Source organism: Chiloscyllium punctatum, chromosome 17 (assembly GCF_047496795.1).
Source record: "Chiloscyllium punctatum isolate Juve2018m chromosome 17, sChiPun1.3, whole genome shotgun sequence".
Lineage (NCBI taxonomy): Eukaryota > Metazoa > Chordata > Chondrichthyes > Orectolobiformes > Hemiscylliidae > Chiloscyllium > Chiloscyllium punctatum.
In genome coordinates this window covers 69157859-69173780 of record NC_092755.1, presented here as the reverse complement: position 1 = coordinate 69173780, position 15922 = coordinate 69157859, and the positions used below count along the sequence as shown (strand labels likewise).

Sequence of the window (15922 nt, the reverse complement as noted above, 5' to 3'; positions counted from 1 at the left end):
GAGGTTAGATTACTTACAGTGTGGAAACAGGCCCTTCGGCCCAACAAGTCCATACCACCCCGCCGAAGCGCAACCCACCCATACCCTTACATCTACCCCTTACCTAACACTATGGGCAATTTAGCATGGCCACTTCACCTGACCTGCACATCTTTGGACTGTGGGAGGAAACCGGAGCACCCGGAGGAAACCCACGCAGACACGGGGAGAATGTGCAAACTCCACACAGTCAGTTGCCTGAGGCGGGAATTGAACCCCAGTCTCTGGCGCTGTGAGGCAGCAGTGCTAACCACTGTGCCACCCTGCCGCCCAGGTGTTCACTACTGACCAGGTTTGGCATAACAATGGCAAGGCTTCAAGAGACTGTATGCTCTGAAGATCACCCAAGTACTAAAACTGGAGCCAACTATATAACCCTTCCAATTTCAACTCAAATGCTTTTTAAAAATAGATTTCATTTAATAGGGGCCCTTATTAAAAGCAAAATGGAAAATATTAAACATGGTAGAAAAAAAACAGTAGAATAACATGCATTCAACTATTCAACAACCTAGCTGATCTTTTTTACTTACTACGCTATCTCTACTTCCCCCAGTACTCAAAAATCGATCAACCTGTGTTTTAATTCACTGAACAACTCCTGTGCCGTAAATAAATCCAAAAATTCACAATAGTGTGAAGAAATTTTGTCACATCAGTCCTAAATTGCTAAGTCCTTATTTGGAGACTGCGAACTCAAGGCATCTACTTCTCCCAGAAGAAGCACCTTAGCATTAACCCCTTCTTGCTAAGAGTTTTATGTGCTTCAAACAGATGACACCTTATTCTTCCAAACATCTTTTAAAGCCCCTTTGTGTCCTACAAGTTTCAAATGAATAGAGAGATGAATTAATATTGCTCAATTCGATAAGCACAGTTGCAATGTTACCATCTATGAGACAATAATTTCTTTGACTAATCCATATGTTAGTGGGCCTAATATCCACCCTCTTGACCAATGAAACGTTGCAGTTTATATGATCTGCAAGACTCAATGCAAAAAGCTACTAAAATGACAATCTCAACAAGCTCTATCACTTGAAAGGATAACAGCAACAACAATTCTGCAAATTTCACTCTCAAATCTCTCACTGATTACGGCAAGTATCCCTATTTTTCCATCATCGTTGGATGAGATCCCTACCTTCCCCATATGAGCAAATGCAGGGGGGGGGGGGGGGGGGGGGGGGGGGCGGAAGAAGACTCTCTGCCATCCTTGCACAACAAACAGTTGTGACCATCAACATACCCTTGTAAGGCTGCAGTACCATTGACAAATAAATCAGAAAAAAAACAACAAAAGAAAAACACTGCTGAATTACTGAAATTTTGGAAGTGCTTAGGCTCAGCAGTATATATGGAGAAAGTAACAAAACAATGTCTAAGTCTAATCTCAATTGTTCCAGGGAAGGTAGTGAACCACTTCTTCAACTGCTGAAGTCCGTGGTTTTTTTTAAGGAACATCCACAAAAGATATACGGAACAAAGTTCCAGGATTGTGACTGAATGACAATGAAAGAACAGTAATACAGTTCCAATGAGGATGGTGTAAGGTTTTGGTAGGGGAACTTGCAGGTATTGCTGTTCTTATGTGCCCATGACACTCTTTGGGTGGTTGAAAGTTTGTAAAGCTCTATTAAGGGAAGACTTGGTGAATTGCTGTTGTCTTTTTGTATATGGTATACACTGCTGCCACCAACGGTGGATGGGAAGGAATGCTTAAGATGTGGATGGGCTGACAAATATGTAGTCCATTATGTCATGGATGGTACTGAGCTTCAAACAATTAAAAACAAAGTTGCACTTATTCATGCCTGAGAAGTACTCCAAACTGCTGAAATTTGCTTTTCAAATGGTGAGCTGATTTTTCAGAGTCTGAAGGTGAGGTATTTGCTCTAGAATCCCAGCTTCTGACCTACTCATGTAGCCAGAGTATTTTCCTAGCTGATGTAGTTGGATTTCTCATCAGTGACAGCTCCCAGGATGAAGGTTCTATGATGGTAATGTCCTCGAGTCATAGACTGTGGAAATGGATCCTTTGGTCTACCTAGTCCACTCCAAACATGTTCCCAAACTACACTAGTTCCACCAGCCTGAATATGGCCCAAATCGCTTCAAACCTTTCCAATTCATGTATTTAGCCAGATGTCTTTAGTGCTGTAATTGAACCCACATCAATCACTTCTTCTGGCAGTTCATTCTACACACTAATCACACTGTATAAAAAAATTGCCTCATGTCCTTTCAAAACCTTTTCCCCCTCATCTTTAAAATATGCCCCCTAGTTTCGAACTCTCCCATGTTAGGGAAATGACTTTTGCTATGCCCTTCATGATTTTATAAACCTCTGTAAGGTCAGCCCTCAACAGCCCTTACAGCCTTAAATAAAAGGCAGAACACTAACCACGGGTGAGGTGCCAATGGACTGGAATGTAGCTATCGATAATACCAAACTTTCTCAGGGCCCTACAATTTCCTCCCTAACTTCCCATAACGTCCTGGGATACATTTGATCAAGTCCTGAAGATTTATAGACCTTTATGTTTTGTAAGACTCCAGCACTTCCTTTTCTCTTATGTGAACTGTTTTCAAAACATCAATGCTCATTTCAGACTTCTCTTGCCTCCATTTCTTTCTCCAATGTAAAAACTGACATGAGATATTCATTTAATATCTCTCTCAACTCCTGAAGCTCTACATAAAGGTGACCTCATTGATCTTTAAGGGATCCTACTTTCTCTCTAGTTGCTCTTAAAGTACTTGTAGAATCTCTGTGGATTATTCTTAAGCTTATCTGCCAAGGCTCTCTCTCATATCCTCTCTTTGCCTTCTGGATTTTCCTCTGAAGAATGTCCCTACATTCTTTATATTTTTACAAGGGATTGATTTGATCCCAGTTGTCTATATCTAATATATGATTCTTTATTATTCTTGACTAGAACCTCAATATTTTTATTCATTCATTGTTCCCTCATCTTACCAGTCTTACCTTTCACTCAAACAGGAACATAATGCCTCTGAACTCTCGTTATTACACTTTTGAAAGCCTCCTCTTGTCAGTCATCCCTTTATGTGTGAACAGTCTCCTGCAATCAACTTTTGTAAGTTCTTGACATAAACCATTAAAATTTGTCTTATCCCAATTAAGACTATAACTTTTACGGAAGGCTTATCCTTTTCCATAACTATTTTAAAACTAACAGAATTATGATCACTAGTCCAAAAGTATTTCCCTACTATTACTTCAGTCACTTGCCCTGTCTTATTTCCCAAGAGGGAAGTAGCAGTGGAGGGAAGTTTTTCAGACTGGAGGCCTGTGACGAGTTGCATCTCCCTATAAAACCCAGAACATTGAGCTGCCAATCTTGTCCTTCCCTCAGCCAAGTTTCTGTAGTAGCTAAGATATCCCAGTCCCATGTTCCAATACATGCCCTGAATTCATCAGCCTTACTTACAAGACTCCTTGCATTGAAATAAATGCAACTTAATTCTTCAAGTTACCTCATTCTCTGACTTACTATTGTCTGTCTTTTCTAACCAACTTGCTCTTTTCTGATTCAGAACCATCCTCATCTGTTTTTTCTACTTTCACTGCTACTTAGGTCACCCTAACCCTTCCTCTCTAATAGTTTACAGGTTCCCAAAATAGAACTAGCAAATCTCCCTGCCAGGGTATTGGTTGCTTTCCAGTTCAGGTGAAACCCATCCCTTTTGAACAGGTCATGGAGAGATGACTAGATATTGCCTTTTTTGAGATGGTCCTGGCTTGGTACCTTCAGAGCTCAATCTTACCTATCACTTATCAGTCCAAACCTAGATGTTGTTTACACTTTTTTGTTTAAATAATTGAAGGCATTCCTAAGGGTACCTATCTATTAAATATAGTATGTATTATCACATCAAATTCATTCCTCAGGTATGTGATTTATAACTCTATTTGCTCACTAAAATAACGTTAATTGATATACTGAAAATTTTCAGACAAGAAATAGAACTGAGGAGGTGATTCTCAATGAATTATTCTCTGGTTTTGCATGTATACTTTGAAATTCTGTTTTTGATTCTTGAGCCATTTCTGCAAAACAGTGTGAAAATTACAACTCAACCTAAATTAAAGCTTCATTCAACTGTCAAATTCTCAACACATCCAATTAGTTAATTCTGAAAATAGTTAATTGCAAAATTCGCTCACCAAAAATGTAGTTACTATTGGATTGATGTATTCCCCACAGTATAAATCTGAAAGAAAACAACAAATTAAAATTGTACCTTCAGCATTTTTAAAACTGAGATTATTGTGCTGTATCAATGTTAAGAATGTACTTGCAGAACACATTCAAATTTGAAGAGTATTTATGTTGTTGGACAGCTTGTGTGGTACACTGGTAGTCTCCCTACCTCTGAGCCAGGATATCCAGATTCATGTTCCATCTGCTCCAGAGATGTGTCACAAAATATCTGAATAAATTGATTAAAAGTATGTATATATGCTGTGCAAAACTTGTCAGCACTGAAACGTAATACATATTAGTTTGATATCAATAGCAAATTGTGATACCACTTCTTCAATAATGAAGTCAGGATCATTCACAAAATTCTAAGGTGAACTCTCCTTTGGAAAACCACAACCATAGATATGTCTCACATGAGCAAACGTCTTGACACTTTTGCTTTACTCTTCCAATCATCTAAGTATATAATAGCTATATATATACATAATTTATAAAAAAGGTAGTACATGAAAGGCAGTTGAAGCAAATTTATCAGATGTTTATAGAAATTCAACATAAATTACACTGGCTGAATTTTATTTATTCATTTTCTCCAGTATTGTTAAAAAAAGTTGAACAAGTACTTGTTGATTGGCCATTATTAGTCCACACCTTTCTAACTCCTTAATACTTTCATCACATAAGAGTTTCTAGCTTACCAACTAAAAATTAATCATTTTATAATATCTTTGCTTAGTGCAACTTCATTTTTTTGGAAGAGGGATAAAACAATTTGTTATTTTCTGATGTTGTAGTACAATTTTCATTTGTAAAGAAACTTGGAAATTGTTAGTCAACACACTTATTCCTTCCTCAATTTCCATCAATATCCTCAACTTTGGGTGCAAGTACCACTTATAAAATGCATCTTACATGCAAGTGTTTGGAGTACATGACAGAATTAAAAGAAAATCATGTTTAGCCAAACAAAAATATTTGACAGGAGTTATGAAAGCATAGTTGAGAAGGGAACTTTTCATGAGTTAGGCCTGGGGGTCTGTGAAAGAATTTCAGAAACTGAGCCTGAAGTAACAAGGCTTAATGCTGAGCTTTATATATTTGTGCTGTAACGTGCACAAGATTTAAGGAAGTGGCCCTAGAATTAGCGACCGCACATGTGCCCATCTTTCAAGATTCTTTAGACTTTGGAATAGCTCCTATAGATTGGAGGGTAGGTACTCTAACCCCATTATTTAAAGAAAGAGGTACAAAAAAAAAACAGGCTGATTAGCCGGACATTGATAGAGTAATAGTTAGAATATATTACATAAGTTTAACAGCAAAACACTTCCAAAATATGACAGGACTGGTCAGAGTTAGCAAGGGAAAATCTATTAGAATTTTTCAAGGTTGTAACTAATAGAGTTATCAGTGGAACCAGTGGATGTGGTTCACTTGGACATTTGGAAGCCATTTGATAAAGTACCATGTAAGAGATGTAAGCAAGTAAAATGAAAGTGCAATGGATTTTGGGTTGTATATGGACATAGATAGACAATTGGCCAGCAGACAGGAAACAAAGAGTAAGAATGGCAATAAGAGACCAGTGGAGTACCACAGGGATCAGTGCTTGGACCTCACCTATTCAGAAGATATATTAATGATTGATATTAGGGAACCAAATATAACATTGCCAAATTTGCAGATGACTGAAAGCTGGGTAGGAGAGTGAACTGTGAGGAAGATGCAGAAATATTTCAACATGATTCGGACAGGCTGAGTGGGCAAATACATGGTAGATGAAGTACAACTTAGATAAATAAATGTGAGGTTATTTATTTTGGTAGCAAAAACAGGAAGGCAGATTATCTGAATGGTGATTGGTTGGAGAAAAGGGAAGTGCAACAGGCAGTGAAGAAGGAAAATGGTATATTGACCTTCAAAGAGAGGTTTAAAGTAGCACGGTAAGGATTTATCTTTTGTTCCTATTATCTTTGAAAATAATTATCTGTCAGGCAAGGAGTTCTACAGATCCAGTGACCAATCCAGTGAAGGAGGCCAGGTATAGCCAGCAAGTCCAGCCATGACCAGCAGGAGTGGAAGGAAAGCCAAGGCCCCAAAGTTAGACAGAGGAGCAGGGCTACTTAATGATGGCTCAAACAAACCTCAGGGGGGAGCAGGGCTACTTAATGATGGCTCAAACAAACCTCAGGGGTGACAGAGGACTGAGAAAAAAGGGTGCTGCAAATCTGTCGATGATGTTACCAGGCAACAACCACAATACTATCAGGAACAAATAACAGCCCCAACAGGAATTGGAGATTACCCTCGGCATCATCACCCTGGACTTCACTCCCAGAGAGATCACTGAAGGAGGCTCTATGAGTAGAATGTTAAAGTTAAAACGATAAAAGGAAAACAGTATTTATTCTAACAATTATTTCATTTGTGAATGTAGGAAATTTGGCTGTTTAAAGTATACATTCCAACTTTGAGGATACAGGTAAAACATTTTTTTCCCTGCTATGGAACGTCCTACAGAACCTAACCTCAGCTTTAACATGAATTAATGCTTACTGAAAGTCATTTAATTTGAAGTTGTCAATCTCAGGGATGTGACCACAACTTTAAGTGATGATATCTTGTAGCTGCTTTCAGCAGTCAGAATGAAAGATAAATCCACAATTTCATACTTCAATTTCTGGTTTCTGACCTGTTCAAGTTTCAGTTGGACATAATAGTTATCTCTTAACTAAAAGTTGCAGTTAAGCATGAGCAGGTTAAAAATGATCATTATGTACATGGGAGTTCAAGATAAGATTTTGTTTGCCCTCTGAACATAAAATGACAGCTCAAACTTCTGTCTGACTTACAACAATCCATTTTCATCCACACACAAATTGGATTGCATACTTTTGACAGTCATCTAGTGGGAATAGTGATAAAGCAATGCAAATATTTGGCTGTAGATAGCAAAGCGTTAGATTAGCCAATATTCAAACAAAGTAAATGTGATAAACTGCTGTAATAATTTGGAATTCTATGTTAATTAATGATTGCAGTTTGGATTGAATTCGTTTTTTTTAAACAAATCTCAGTACACAATATCATATGCTTCATTATGTAATACGTGACCTGATTTGTATACATTAATTGTTTGAATATTCTATCCCAGTCAGTACTGCTGGATGTAAAATTACACTATCTTCTTTCCTGTACATAACTAAAAGTAGTTATTATCAACATTTCCAACTCAATTAGAAACAAAGACTTGCATTTTTATAGCACTTTTTACAATGATCAGCTGTCTCAGAGCATTTCATAACCAACGAAGTACATTTTGAAGCGTAGTCACCTTTGCCACGTGGAGAGTTCAGCAGCCAATACAGACATAGCAAACTCTCACAAAACAACAATGAGATCACACCAGATAATCGATTATGGTGATGGTGATCAAGATGATTAATATTGACCAGCACTTCCCTGCTCTTCAAAATAATGAAGAATTTTGGATCCTTACCATCCAACTAAAGTAAATCAGGCCTCAGTTATAACATCTCATCTGAAAGGTAAACACCTCTGATATTACACTACTCTTTCAGTACTGCTTTCAAATATCAACTTTAATTTCTGTGCTCAGGCCCTGGAGTAGGATTTAAATTCAAAGGTGAGAGCGCTAGCAACTGAATCACACCTGATATTGCAAAACTGCATGAGTGGCACTCTGGAGCTCATTGTGCTTGCAACTCCCCATCTTGCTCAGCCATATGGTCTGCTGTTGCTTTTGGTTCCATAAAGTCTACAAAAACATTTGCAACCAGGTAAATATTTGAAAAGTAACAGTTTATTGCTTTTGTAGCTTTTAAAATAGCTTTGAATTGCTCAATGTTACAGATTGCCCTAATCTTTGATGCAGAAAGCTCGCTATGGTATCTTTTGGCAGTGACAACACAGGCACCGCAACTGCCCGGTGAGTAAGGCAGCAAGCACACAGTTTAAAAAAAACAGCCTTTTTTAAAATGCACTCCAAATTTGGAACTTTTACCCTTATGAAGGAACGGGTTGAAACTTTTATGCCCAATCTACTTTAAAACACAATATGGATATAAAGTCATTCAAAGTGGCCTGCAAAATTTGGCCTCTGAACCAGACCTGTTGTCTAACTCAAGAACTCAATCATTTATCACTCTTCTCAGAAGTTTTACTCTGTTACCATTGCCCAGGAATTCAGCTTCGATTACGAGAATTTCAGCTGTTCCATCTTTGGCCTTAAAGAAAAACTTGTTGAAATGTTTGTCCTTTGAAATCCATCAATCAACTGTGAACAAAATTAGGAGAGCAAGTTGGTTTGGAATAGTGCATTCAAACCATCAAAATAGCACATTAGGAAGCTGGCTCAAATCCATCAACATTCAGGTTTCTCAGCAGTATATTAAATCTGCACACAAGCAGTCCCTTGGGAAAAGTGTACTACTACTACTACTACTACTACTACTTCCTATTTGTCATCACTGAATTGGTGCAATATTGACATGAGTTTTACAACTTAAATTAATGGTCTTGAGGTGGAGTATTGGTGATACCTCTGGGTCAGAAGATCTGGACTATAGTTCCATCTGTACAGATTAATTAAAAAGAAGCTGAACTTTTATCCTGGGTCACTGACTCCCTGGGACATACCAGCAAAAACAGAGAAAATATATAAGGATAACAGTGGTTCAGTGGTTAGCACTGCTGCCTCACAGTGCCGGGGCCCAGGTTCAATTCCAGCATCAGCTGACTGTGTGGAGTTTGCACGTTCTCCCAGTGTCTGTGTGGGTTTCAACCCCAGTGCTCCTGTTTCCTCCCATGGTCCAAAGATGAGCAGCCTAGGTGGATTGGCCATGCTAAATTGCACATAGTGTCCAGGGATGTGTAGGCTAGATAGATTAGCCATGGGCGATGCAGGTTTACAGGTTTGGGGTGGGTCTGGGTGGGATCCTCTTTGGAGGGGCAGTGTGGGCTGAATGACCTACTTCCACACTTCAGGGATTCTATGAAAAAGGCTGAAACCATAAGGAAATTTTTCCAACAAATACCCAATACTGATAGTTGCTCTATAACTCTGTTTGTACCAAAGTTATTTTAGGTGCAATTGAAATCCTTCGGAGGTGTTATCAGACTAGCATGAGACAATCCAGACAATGGAGAGGACCAGAGGGCCAGCATCTAACACCAGCACATGGACATAGACAGGAAACTCCAGAGAAGAAGAGGCGATTAAAGAGATGCAGCTTGCAGGAAGCTTTACCCAGCTCACAGATTCTTTCAGCAGATGATAAGCTTCAACATATCTCAACAAGGTAGGTCAACAAATGGTTATTGTTACAGGACTAATAATTCACAGATTTGGAATAATGTTTCACTGGCAAGATCTTAACCCCTGCCACATATCAATCAGCTAAATAATAATCTGGAATAGAAAGCCAGTGTTGGTAAAAGTGATCTCAAAACTTCTGGAAACCATTTAGTTCATGAATGCCCTGGAGAGAAGGAAATATTCGGTGTGACCCACATGCATTTCTGGACCCAAAGTAGCACTATTGATTTAAAAACTCTCAGAAAGAAACAAACAGTCTAGATAGCTGCTTAATTGTACACAAGAAAATAGCACAATGACAATTACAGATGGTGTACAAATGCTGATCTGCTCAGCTAGGTACACATTCCATGAATGTATATGGTGGTAGATATTTGCAGTCACTGCAGGTCAAAATTCAATATTTTTTGCCTCTGGATCCTGCTGGAGGACATTGGAAAGGTTTTGCAGTCAGCAGTTCAAAAATGTACAAGACAAGGAACTGACAATTTACTTGCCTATTACATCAATTTTACCTCCAATCAAGTCAAGCAGAATGAGCCAAATAATCAGATTTGCTGTACTTGTTGACTTCTTAGAGGTGGAAGATTTTATTGACTGTATGCGTTGCAATTAAGAGACTCAATGATCACCCAGGCATGTTTTCCAAATGCAAGGGCATCTACTCTAAAAGTGCACAGCTTTGTCCAGCCATGTACAAGATTCCTGGACAGCTGCCATGTTAGTTTCAGTTTACAGTACTCCACTTTTCCAGTTGGAAGCAGAGTTACAGAATGGCTGTTGAGAGACAAGGGTTGACCGACTAAAATATGAATGCTCAGGAATATGAGAAATAAGGCAGTTAACTGCTGGAATGAGTGCTATATGGTCACCAAATATCCCATTGTCTGAGTCACTGATATATTGAAGGAGAACTGTGCTTGAACATAATTTCAGAGATGGGTGGAGGATCATAAGTTTCTGTGCCTCTGCTTCATGTTTGGTGTTCCCTTCTCCACGAGGAGATCTACAAGCAACAAAAATTTGTGGTGGCCCAATGGATTGAGACCATTTGTTGAGAGTGATTATGAGGGAGACTATGACATTGTATAGGATGAGGATTAGCACCAGTGGTAGATGAACAGATGGCAGTGTTATGAAGAAGTGTATCGTTACAGAGATGGGTCTGCAAAGTAGTTGGCAGGAGAGATGACATGGACAGGCCTGAAAAGGCAGAATGTGGTGATTTTTAATGATGATCCAAGTGATTACTACTGCTGAATAACTAACCTGAGTTATAAAAAAAATTAGAATGGTATCCATATTAAGATTAATTATTAGATTTTTAAAAATTGAGCAATTTTCTTATGATATTTAGGCTTACATCTTTCCCTCACATGTACACCCCAACTTTTGTTTCACAAAATGGCAAAAATGTTATTATTAGTGTTTTTCACTTTCTGGTTGGTGTCTGGGAAAATTCTTTAATGTGATTTTCTACTTGGACAGGTTGAGAACATCACAGCATCCTAACATAGGATTCCCAACTAAACTGCATTATAGTCAACTTAACGTTGAGCATGTTAAAACACTTACTACCATAATCATTGGTTTTTCCAGTAAAGGCTGCAAAAGGTCAGCAAATCTGGACCATTACCTTTGAGTAAATTTACACTTTCTTCTTTACATTTCTTTCCTTCCCTTCCAGAGGACAGAGACAATAACTTGTTATATCAATTTTTTATATAAATGCATCTAACAGTAGCAAGTTTCAGAAAGCATTTCAAAGGTATCAACTTATACCAACCCAAATGGAGGAAATCCAAGGAAGGCAACCAAAATCTTGGTTAAAAAGGCAGGGTTTAAATTAAACTTTTAAAGAGCAGATGTAGGTGGAGGGTTGAAAGGGGCATCAAAATGGAAACTACACAAGAGTTAGGGGATTGTAGAACTTTTAGAGGGATGTAGAACGAGAAGAAGTTAGAGATAAGGAGGGTCAAGAAGAGGGATCTGAACAAGAAAATGCGAGCTCAGACGCCATTAGTCATTATACGGTTTCTTGACTAAATGCTCCAAAATGTTCTATGTTTAAATTCATTGTGCCACATGTACACAGAAAACCTGAACTACATTTTAGAATGTTGGCTTTTGCAGCATTGAATAAAACTAAGCAAAGCTTGCTTTTCAACTTTCTCACCATTATATGGGGCCCAAGGTCTATTAAAGAAACAGTAAAAGCATAAAACTGCAAATTAGTCTGCAAAGGTATTTGATCCACTATTGCACTTTACATGGAACACCATGTGGAATGAACAGCTCAAGGAAATTAGTGTGGAAGTACTATTACTGATTTTATGTCTAATGCTAATGCCCTGATCCTAGGGAATCGTAATGCAGACGATTTCCTGAGACTGTGATTTCCTAAGATAATGTAGGCGTGATGTGTCCTAGCTTCAGGGATGGCTCGAAAGCATTTCTGAATGAAAGAGATTGGATGACAGTTTGATTTGATAATAGCAGGAGTGTAAATTACAAATGGATAGTCATCCACATTCCTGCAGGCGATCTGTGAGACAGAATATCACCCCCATCTGAAGACAGTGCAGTTTAACTATTTAATATTGCATTAATGTCCAGAGAGATAGTCCCATTTAACCTTTTATCATTACAACTTGACCTTCCAAAGTGCATTTGTCCAGATTAAACTCCATCTGCCATTTTTCTGCCCATGATTCCAACTGATCTACATCTTGCTGTGTCCTTTGACAATCCCCCACACTATCCACAACTCTACCAATCTTTGTAACATCTGCAAACTTATTAATTAAACAGTCGTGTTTTCCTCCAAATCATGTATGTAGACAACAACCAAAGGTCCCAGCGCTGATCCCTGTGGAACACCATTAGTCACAACTTTCCATTCCAAAAAGCATCCTTCCACCACTAACCTCTGTCCGCTATGACGAAGCCAGTGCTGTATCTCTGTTGTCAGTTCACCCCAATACCATGTGACTTCTCCTGTTGTACCAGTCTGCCATGAGGGACCTTGTCAAAGGCTTTACAGAAGTCCATGTAGGAAACATCAACTGCTTTTCCCTCAATCATCTTTGTGACTTCCTCAAAACACTTGATCAAGTTAGTGAGCCACGATTCCCCCCTGCACAAAACCATGCTGTCTATTGCTAATAAGCCCATTTGCTTCTAAATGTGCATAGATTCTGTACCTGAAAATCTTTCCCAATAATTTCCCTACCACCATGATGCTCACATGCCTGTAATTTCCTGGATTATCCCTGCTACCCTTCTTAACTAATGGGACAACATTAGCTATCCTCCAGTTATCTGGGACCTCACTTATGGCCAAGGAGGATACAAAGATGACTGTCAATGCTCCAGCAATTTGTTCTCTTGCCTCCCTCAATATTGGGATAGACCCCATCAGAGCCCGGCAACGTATCTGCTTTAATACTTTTTAAACGGCACAATGCCTCCTCCTTTTTAATAGCAACTTGGCTTAGAAATTCAACATTCCCTTCCCTGAGATCCTCTACCAAGCCTTGATAAATACTGACACAAAGTATTCATTTAGGGCTTCACCTACCTCTCTGGTTCTCTCCTTGGTCATTGAGTGGGTCAATCCTTTCCCTGGCTACCCTCTTGCTTTTTATAAATGTATAAACAGCATCAAAAGAGAATAGGGGCTTTTTATGTACGTATAAATTAGCCATTACAAGAATGATACACTCCTTGGTCATCCAAGGTTCATATAACTTGCCATACCTACCATCCATTCTCGCAGAAACGTGCCGCTCCTGAACACTTATCATCTGCCACTTGAAATACGCCCACATGTTCGAAGTAGATTTATCCTCAAACAGCTGCCCTCCAATTAAAATTCTCTAGTTACTGCCTACTACTGTTATAGCTTGGCTCCTCCCAATTTAACACTTCCACCTGAGGACTGCTGTTTATCCCTATCCATGAATGTGCTGAAACTCAAGGTATGTTACTCCTGAAATGCTTCCCCACTAAAACTTCACTCAGCTGGCCAGGCTCACTTCCCAAAACCAGGTCCAGAATAACCCCTTCCCTGGTTGGACTGTTTACATACTGTGTAAAGAAACCCTTTGAATGGTCCATCTAAATTCTGTCCCATCCTAGCCCCTAGCACCAAGTAAGCACCAGTCAATATAGGGGAAGTTAAAATCACCCACCTCAACAACCCTGCTATTTCCAGATCTTTCCAAAACCTGTCTACATATTCTCTTCTCCATTTCCCACTGTTGGGAGTCCCCAGCATTGTGATATCACCTTTTCTTTTTCCAAGTTCCTACCCATATTTCCTCACTGGATGAGTCTTCTGACGTATCCTCCCTCAGTACAGCTGCGAGTTACTCCTTTGCCAGTAATGCAAGTCCTCCAGCCCTTTTATCACAACTGAAACATCTAAATCCTGGGATATTCAGTTGCCAGTCCTGTCTCTCTTTCAGTCAAATCACTGTAATCGCAATAATGTCATAGTTCCAAATACTAATCAAAGCTAAGTTCATCTAGCTTGCCTATACACAGTACTTCTCACATTGAAACATGCATTTTAGACCATCTCCCCCGTTCTTGTTCTTAGTAACGTTCGTCTTGGTTTCTACCTTTCCCTCAATTTCTGCATCTACTGCCCTAGTCCTCTGGTTCCCATCCCCTGGCACACTTATTTAAACCTTCCGCAAACACTCGACCAAGTACTCTGCTCCACCCCCCCAATCCAATAACATCTGTCCCAGTCCTGCACTAGAGCTGTCTGTCCAGTTTGAAAAGGTCTCATCTCCCCCAGAACCAGTCTCAAATGCCCCACAAATCTGACCCCTCCTCCTCACACCATCTTTTCATCCACAATGTTCATCCTATATATCCTACTGTTTCTACTCTGATTAGCACATGGCATTGGGAGTAATTCTGAGATAACTACCTTTGAGATCCTACATTTCAACTTTCTTCCCAGTTCTCTATATTCTGCTTTTAAGACCTCACCCTCAAATACCTCAGGCATGGTTGCTTTCTTACGGTCAAATCAGTTTTCAAAGCAACCATTGTGATATAAGCTTGATGTGTTTTCAACATAAGAATATACACTCCAACATACTCCTTAGATTAAAATTTGATAAGTAGATTTGGAACATGAATGTCTTAACATCCAAGTGCTTTCTATACTGCACACAAACTTCACTTCTGCAGCACCTGTAATTTCGCAATATTTCCTACAGCATATAGGAACAGGAATAAGCCATTCAGCCTCTCGAGCCTGCTCTGCCATTCAGTAAGGTCATGGCTGATCTATGGTCCAACACTGTATGGCTGCCTGAGGCCCAAATCCCTTAATATCCTTGCTTAGTAAAAATATCTACATCCAGAATCTCAACCTGAGCTACAAATCTTCTCCAAACTCGCTAAAAATGTCTCTATCAAATTTTAAAAATGAACAAGTGAATTAGCACTGACCACCATTTGAGGAAGTGCGTCCCAAACCTCCACTACACCATACATGTAGAAGTGCTTTCTAACATCTCTTCTGAATGGCCTGCCCCTAATTCTTAAATCATAAACCCAGTCTTAGAATCTTCAACCAATTGAAACAACTTATCTTTGACTACCTTGACCTTTCCCTGTCAATATCCTGAAAACCTCAATTAAATCACTCTTTAACCTTTGAAATTCTCAAGAATAAAGGCCTAATCTCCCCTGTAGGAGTGTATAATTTTTGTAAAGTTGTATTGAACTTTAAGAACAAAACGTCTTCCCTAAGGATTCAGCATAGGTAATCCAAGATGGAGGATGGTAAAAATTTCTGGCTGTAAGAGCTGCTCCTTTTTTTGAGGTATTTTAGGTGTTGGAGGTGATTTCCTCGAAATCCAGGAGCAGCAATTACTGTTTTATATGCTCTTGCATTGCTTTGGAACCTTTGGAAAAAAAGTCAAAACAACAGCAGTTTAAAAGAGAGAAGAGCAGACAAAGGAAGCACATGGTGAGGACAGTGCAGAAGAGAGAAAGAGAGAGAGAGAGCTGTTTGAATTCATGTATCACTGGACATCGGTGTGCATCTGGGAAAACTAACAAACAGTGAAATTCACAACTAATCTTGAAGGAACTGTTGGGCGAAGTTCACAGCACAGAAACAGATGTTAATTGTTGCTCTAAGTCTGTCCAAGAGAAAGGCTGCAGTAGTGAGTATAGTGGATTCTTTCTTGATTATATGCTTTTGGAGATAAGTCTCTTGATTAAATTTAAAATATAAGCCGTAGCTATTAATTTAACCTGGGGCAGTGTTTGTAGAGGAATAAGA

At 39.1% G+C, this 15922-nt stretch overlaps 1 protein-coding gene across 13 annotated transcripts in view; it reads right to left on the bottom strand.

Annotated features, from left to right (window-relative positions):
* Nucleotides 1-15922, bottom strand: part of mtmr3 (myotubularin related protein 3) — a 143105-nt gene that overhangs the window by 96708 nt on the left and 30475 nt on the right. For 11 of the 13 annotated variants that reach the window (XM_072587383.1, XM_072587375.1, XM_072587382.1 and 8 more), the window contains exon 2: nt 4232-4278. The gene's annotated coding sequence lies outside the window, so the exon portion shown is untranslated. Of the gene's footprint in view, nt 1-4231; nt 4279-4437; nt 4498-15922 lie in introns of all 13 variants that reach the window. The other 2 variants (XM_072587377.1, XM_072587378.1) reach the window with 1 other exon arrangement.